We start from the raw sequence: 7740 nt of genomic DNA, 5'->3' as shown, positions 1-7740 counted from the left end.
TCGCTTGCTTTACACATTCAACAAGTAAAGGAACTAGTCATTAGATTTTATGGAATTTTTTTTTTTTTGATAAGTAGATTTTATGGAACTATTGGGCAACATATTTGGTTTTTGTGAAGAATCTTCAAGCTAAAATATTGCAGTAAGATCTTTTTTTTTTACAGTTGCCTGTTTATGCATAATATCACAAGGAAATGCTTAGGTTTTTGTAGGCGTGTATGCATTAAATTTTTAATGGAGTACTTTGCTTATTGTTATCAGGATGATGCAGACAGGGAAAGATTCCCTGCCTGATGATGAGTCATATGACTTGGTTATTGGCATGCTGTTTTCGACGGATGAGATTGATGCTGCCTTGAAATATTTAGATGTGGCTTTAAAATCTGGCTATATGTTATCAATGAAGGTGTTTACAGAATGTGTGCGGAGCTGTGTTAATAAGAGCAGGCTTGATACGTTGGTTTCAATTATTGAGAGGTGCAAGGTACGTGACTGAATGGATTACTACCTCAAATATTCTCTGTGTGGAGTTTCACTTTTCTCTCAATCTTTCTAATGTGTGGCTATTTCTATTGGTGTTTTCAGACAATGGATCAGAACAAAGCTCTTTATCCTACCTGGAACTTGTGCAACTATATTTCAGAAATTGCTGTGCAAGGAGATAATAGCAAGTTAGCATACTATGCACTGGAATTTATGGCCAAATGGATTGCTCGGGGTGAGCAAGTGAGGCCAGCTGTTCTGCTTTCTGTAGATGAAGGATTAGTTTTGTCGGCACTGGGAACTGCTGCTAGAACCTACAGCTCTTCTCTCCTGGACGCATCATGGGCAATCCTACGACGCTCTTTGCGTGAAATGAAGGCCCCTAACCTGGAATCTTACCTTGGGAAGATATATGCTCTCGCATCACTGGGAAATCTGCAGAGGGCTTTTGGTACTCTAAATGAATTTGAGTCAACTTATGGTAATTCCAATAAAGAAGCAGAACGAGAAACGTTCTCTCCCTTTACCTCTCTACATCCATTGGTCGTGGCATGCTCAAAAAAGGGTTTTGAGACTTTGGACTCAGTATGTCTTTCTATCTGTGAAGTTATCAAATAGCAGTCTCCAATTATATATTGCTGGTCATGGACTGTTTATTAGTTTAAATTTTATTTACTAGCGGTATCCAGTTTCTATAAATCTGCATTTTTGTACCATTCTGAAGCTTCTGCAAATTAAAGATACAAACCAATATGGTTGTTTTCTTTTCATCTAAAACCCTAGCAACACTAATGAGTCCAAAAAAAAAAAAATTTTACATATCCTCTCAACTTCCCTTCCTCTATATGCTTGTAGGTTCATTGTTTTACATGAAATGAAACAAACTTTTTCTTGCCAAATATTTTTCACATGAGAAGAACATAAAGTGCTTGTATGCATAGCATCTTAATTATGGTCTTTCTCAGATATTTTCAGGTGTTCTGCTAGGTATGCATTGGTTCTAGTAAGGGGGTGTAAACAGGATGAACTTTGTGCTTCTCAGGCTTGGCTCAACTGGATTTCTAGCAGGCTTGAGCTTGGCTTGTGAAAAAAATTGCAAAGCTCTAGCTCTGCTTGGCTCAACTTGATTAGGATAAGGTAGCCCGAGTAGAGCTCAAGCTCAAAATACTAATTTATGCTGCAGGGGGCATAAATTACTAATTGTGTTTCTGTAACATCAATTATGGACTTTCTCTTATATGCATCTTGTGTACTTGGACTACGCCTCTTTCTAAGTTTTAATAATTGTTTTTTACATGTAAAAAATCAGTCGTGGACAAAAAAAGGATGTAAATTAATATAGCTTCAAATTGTTTTTTTACAGTGGTTTAAGTTTGTTTTGCCTTGATTCTAATTCATTTTCAATTTGTCAATATAATGCACATTCAAATTGTTATCTAGGATCATGCCATTGCACGCCAGGATTGATGCATCATCAGAATAGAATAGATCTCGTGTGCTCCCCCACTGGTGTTTATAGAATGCACATGTGGTTCATATTGACTAGGTATTAGGAGCTGAATCTTCTAGTTTTCTTAACTTATTCATTTGCAGCTTCTTTTTATCTGTATTATTATATTCCACAGGTATATTTTCAACTGGAGAATTTGAGCCGTGGACATCCTCCCTACAAGTCTGTTGCTGCTCTAAATTGTATAATTTTAGGTTGTGCAAATATATGGGACCTTTATCGTGCCTACCAAACTTTCGAGGCAATCAGTTCTTCTTTTGGATTGACCCCTGATATTCATTCATACAACACTCTGATGTATGCATTTGGGAGACTCAAGAAGGTTGGATATTTGGAGGACTATGCCTCTCTCTCTCTCTCTCTCTCTCTCTCATACACACTCACAAATACCCGCTTTGCAACTGGTGCATCATACTCTTAACACTCCCCTCTTCATCTGCCTCCACCTAGTTTTAAGTCCCTGGGTGAGGAGAACATAGTAGCTAGTTGATCCGGGAGAAATTTGATGAGCATTTATGGTACTCATGCTATTCACTTCGGGTATTGGGGCTGATTAAGGGACTGGCCTAAACTTCTATGTCCTTGGGGTCCATGTTTATGCACATCCATTGTGGATGGGCAACACACACATACAAGAACAAACTCCTTGCTGAGTAAATTTTCTAGTTCTTTTGCAGACATTCGAAGCCTCTAGAGTTTTTGAGCACTTTTAAGTTTGGGTGTTCAACCAAATGCAATGTCATATTCATTGCTTGTCGATGCTCATCTCATCAACCGAGATCCAAAGGCTGCTCTCTCTGGGATCGACGAGATGGTACTGCATTTTTTTATTTGGTTTACAATCCAGTTTTGTTTAAGCAATTGGTCTGTCATCTCTGGAAAGAATTTAAAGCTGTGTAATGAACCTATTGGGCAGGTAACTGCTGGATTTGTACCCTCAAAAGAAATGCTTAAAAAGGTTAGAAGGGATGTATTCGTGAGATGGACTATGAGAGTGATGACCGGGTGGATTCCCTGGCTAGAAAGTTCAAGATTCGAATGGGTACAGAGAATCGCAGGGACATGCTGTTCAATCTTGAGTACAACACCAATTTTTCCAGATAGGTAAATGGACGCAATTTGGGAGTACATACACTAAAGAATGGAAAGTAGTTATTCTTGTTTCCCAAACCAGTTCTGCTGACAAAGCTGGGCTGTTTATCATTTGGGCATTTCTTAAATATATGGTTTAAAGTGAGGCATTGAAATCCAGATGGTCTGATATTGTGACAAGTTCGACTGTTCAGAGGATCATATCTGATACTGAAATTGTCTGGCACTTTCAATTCAGTTTTGAAGTTTGCCCTTGACCAATAATTGTCTTGAATCTATTCCATCTTGGCATAAAAGATAGTTGCTACTTGCTTTTCATCTCTAGCATATGCTTGGAACATTAAATGCATATTAAACATTGGCAATGCATATTCTCATTAGTGATTATTTTCTTCTTGCAGGCCTGGCTCTCTTTGGTCCAGAAAATCTCACTCCTGAAAATTAGATCCCCAGATTCACAAGTATTTTTTCTAGCTTCTCTCAGTGAGATTTCATCCTCTCTAAAATTATCAGATAGGACTCAAAAATTTGAGTATGCGTTAGAATCAGAGCCTCCTAAAGGCGTATTTATACTTCTTTCACCTTATTCCTGTATTCTCTCCATGCTTTCTGAGGGAAACTAGAGGGCAATGACTTTCTAAGCGAGAAAAGGAATCAAGAATTCTAGGGGAAACCCAGTTATTCAAGATATCTGGAGTGTAGGCTTTTCCATTTCCCTGTCAATACTGTGGCTTCTTATGTCATTGGAGTGCAATAACTGAGTGATAATAACTTGCTTGATTGTTGGGACTGACTTCTGTTATCCTGTCTAGAAAAAAGAGTAATACTAGATATAGTCTTAGGCATACAAATTGCGTGCATTCCATATGAAAAAAAAGTGGGGTTCATAATTAAAAAAATAATTTTATCATGTGGGTCTTAGATTTATTTATTTTTATCAAAGAGAGTATGTAAGACTTACACATTCTAGAGTGCAAATATTATTTTTCATATATATATATATACTAGTAATAGAGCCAACGTCCAAGGGACGTTTGCCTAATTTAGATTTTTTACAAAAATTATATGATCTTTTACGAAAGAAAAAATGATTAATAAATTATCTAACAAATTTTAGCACCGGTTTACTGTGCACGTTTGCCACATTGTCTAATTGAAAGAAAACAACATTCTTGAAAAATAATGTCTCCAAACAGCAAATAAAGTATGACTCCTTACATGCAGCACAAAATCTTGAATAAATTAGTTGTTAGTTTACAATCATCAAGATTCAAAGAGTATATAAGATTGATTTGTAAATAGTCTATTGCATAGGAGCATAAAATCTAATATAAGCAAGAATTTATGAATTTTCATCTTTCTCTACTTTAATAAGAAAAGTTTGTTCCAATCGCAATATCTCCAAATATTTCTTTTGGGTTGATCATCTGTACGTGAAAGATCAATCATAATAATGTGTTAAAGCTTTGCATGTAAGTTTCAGCTCTACAAATTGACCGTGTTTGATGGAAGATATTAATGCATGCATGCCATGCTACCTCCAACCATGCAGAAGATATAGTGAGCTTGTATAAAGCAAATCCACTCTCCCTATTTCAGCTCTTATATTTTGGAAGCCCCAAAAATATTTTAATTGTAGAAAAGAGGAATGCTACACAACCTCCCATCCTCCACACATCACATTTTTTAAAAAAATTTTAAATTTTTTAAATTTTTTTTAAATTTTTTTTTGAATTTATTCTTTTTAAACTAATTCAATTTTTCTATTAATTATTCATATATTAAATATTTGATAAAAGAAAAAATAAAAAAAAAATTAAAAAAAAGTGTGGTGTGTGGAGGTTGTGTAGATTTTTTATTTATTTATATGGTTTTACTTTTTTAAAAATATTTAGCAAAATTTTATCATTTATTTAATGATGAAATATTAGTATTTTATAAATTAAATTTGATAGTTTATATATGATATGATATTTATATTTTAATTATCTATTTTAAGTTAGTTTAAATCAGTGTTTAAACTTCTACCATTGGATCAAATATGAGACTTAAGATGAAGAGTTGAGATTTAAATCCCTAAAACTTTCATTTTCCCCTCTCTTTCCCTTTCTCCCTCTCTCTCCTTCCTCTTCAGAAACCACACCTTACCTCTCTCTCACCCGATCTCCTCCATCAAGCAGTCCAACGCCACCCTGCGGTGTCATCGACTACCTCATCGGCTTTCCTTCACGCCGGCGACCAAACCCCACCGTTGAAGCCCTTGGCAAATCCTCCCTTAGTCGCACGCAAGTAACCAGAATTGGGTCTCAACGCACGGGTTCTCCACCCTTGCGCCACCGCAGCTCAGCCCCAGCTCCACCAAGCACCACTACCAAGTTTCCCTCACACTATGGACCACTTCCATGGAACCTACCACCCGTAACTCCTCCCTAGCCCCAACCACACAGCCCCTCTACACGCACGAGTTTTTCCCCGTAGCGCCGTCGTTAGCCTACCCCACGCCACCGCACCACCACAACGGCCTAGATCCGCCGCCTACAGCCCACAATGCCACCACTAGCCTTTCACAGCACCTCCCCTGCTCCTCCATGCCCAATCGAGCCTCTGCCTCTCCTTGCTCTGATTTTGTGAATTTATACAATTAGTATGATTTTGTACAATTCGGATGATTTTCGGTGATTTTGTAATAATCCTACGGTGATTTTGAGATGATTTACAGTGAGGTTGGTCTGTGCTTGTTGTGAGGTTGTATAGATCAGGGACATAAGTGGCAGAAGGAAGTGTATATTGTTCATTCTTGTTCATCAACCGATAGACTCTTTTAAGTATAAAGAGATATTGACAGTTTTTGGCAGCCGTCTGTGTGGGAGATTGCTGTATTTTGTATCAGATAAAGGGTTTAGGATACCGAAAAAGAATTAAACAGTTTTTCAAATTTGTGATCAAAATATAGAAAATGATATATAAAATCCACTTTCCTTCTTCGTATATTATTTTTTTCAATTTATAAAAATCTAAAATATATAAAAGTTTCAAAAATTCTTTCAAACAAAAAAAATTACGAAATGGGCTCCCCCTTCTTGATTTTAGTCTCCTCAATAAAGCATTAATAGTAATGCCATGCCGTTAAAGCATTATTAGTTCGTCTCCTTGTCGCTCTCGTCATCATCTCGTGCGTCCCTACTATAAATAGGATGATGTTTGGTGTATTTTTCCTCCTCCTTTCGACATCATTCATGCCTCAACTCAAAGAAAGGTAACCAACGGTACAACCCTGTCCATGATTCCTTCTCCACTCGCCAAAAGGTGTTTTTCCTTTCCTTATATTACTTACTATTAAGGTTTGATTGATCATTTCATCTCATATAATTATTATAATTTTTTTAAATTTTTATATAAAATATAATAAATAATTCAACTTTTTAAAATTTTAAAACAAAAATAATATTAAAAATTTATATTATAACAAGATTTTATTTAATTTTTAACAAAATATATCATCTCATCTCATCTCATCTGAACTGCGTAACTAAACGAGACGTAATTTGCCAAAATAAAAATAAATAAAAAAAAATATTCCTGACACTTTAACAGTAAGAGTAAGGTTTTTTTTTTTTTAATTTGACATGACTTGTGTCTTTGAGTATTTTAAATTTAAGGCCAATGGTCCTATATGTAAATAAATGATAAAAAAAAACATTGATATGGATTGATGTTTGGTGCTCCCGCTTCGTCGGTCGAGAGTCCCACTACTTTCTGGTAGGACCTCATTTTTTGTGGCCCATGGCTAAGCCACTATCCATGTCAGCCACATGCCAGCAGCCTTGCCAGCAATGTCAGCCATGCCTATAGCCCATGCCATGGACCAGGATAGTCCACCCATGGGCTCATGCATGCCATGGGTCAACTTAGCTCATACTAACTATGTTATTACTTATTGTTTATTTTATTTTAATTATTTATTTTCCAAATGACCTATTGAGAGTTTCCAAGTTGTAATTATTATAAATATGATTCCTAGTCTTTGCATTTACATCTTTTGGCAAATTTCCTAGACAATGATTATTTTGTTTAGGAGATCAACAATCGATGCTAGGCACTTGGACTTTTTGGGTGCAATTTGTGAATCTCAAATAGAGGATCACACCTTAAAATTCGTGAATAGGTGTGGTTCATTTATCTTGTTCTTGCAACTTGGTGCAATTCATAAATCCAAGTTGTTGTTATCCTTGTTTTTATCAAGTTATCAATTCATGAGGCTTATTTCAACTATTGTGCAATCTGTGAATCATTAGTTGATTTGTTACCTTTTGTTCATTCAAGTTCTTAAGTATTTCACTTTGTTCTTGAGTGTTCATCATTTTGTTCTTGATGTTCATTCTTCAATTACTTTTTTAATCCTTCCATACCCTTATTCTCGACCACTAAAGTGTTTGCCACTTTCCATAAATTGTTCCCATCATCCAAGTCACCCTAGCCATAATTCCCACTTATCATTCTCGACCACTAGTGTTGCTCTACTTTCCATAAGTGAACAATTTCCATAATTGCCCTCCATTCTTCACAAACCTTGACTTAACCTAAACCCTAATTGCCTCCCATCTTTCCATTCCTTCACTTACTATAATCAGCCATCATAAGTCTATCCTCCCTCA

At 36.1% G+C, this 7740-nt stretch overlaps 1 pseudogene; it reads left to right on the top strand.

Moving 5' to 3' along the window:
- Positions 1 to 242: 242 nt before the first annotated feature.
- LOC121245531 lies at positions 243 to 3866 on the top strand (annotated as a pseudogene).
- Positions 3867 to 7740: the final 3874 nt, after the last annotated feature.

This window comes from Juglans microcarpa x Juglans regia, unplaced genomic scaffold (genome assembly GCF_004785595.1).
Source record: "Juglans microcarpa x Juglans regia isolate MS1-56 unplaced genomic scaffold, Jm3101_v1.0 JmScfU0050, whole genome shotgun sequence".
Taxonomy (NCBI): Eukaryota; Viridiplantae; Streptophyta; class Magnoliopsida; order Fagales; family Juglandaceae; genus Juglans; species Juglans microcarpa x Juglans regia.
This window is presented reverse-complemented; position numbering and strand designations above follow the sequence as displayed.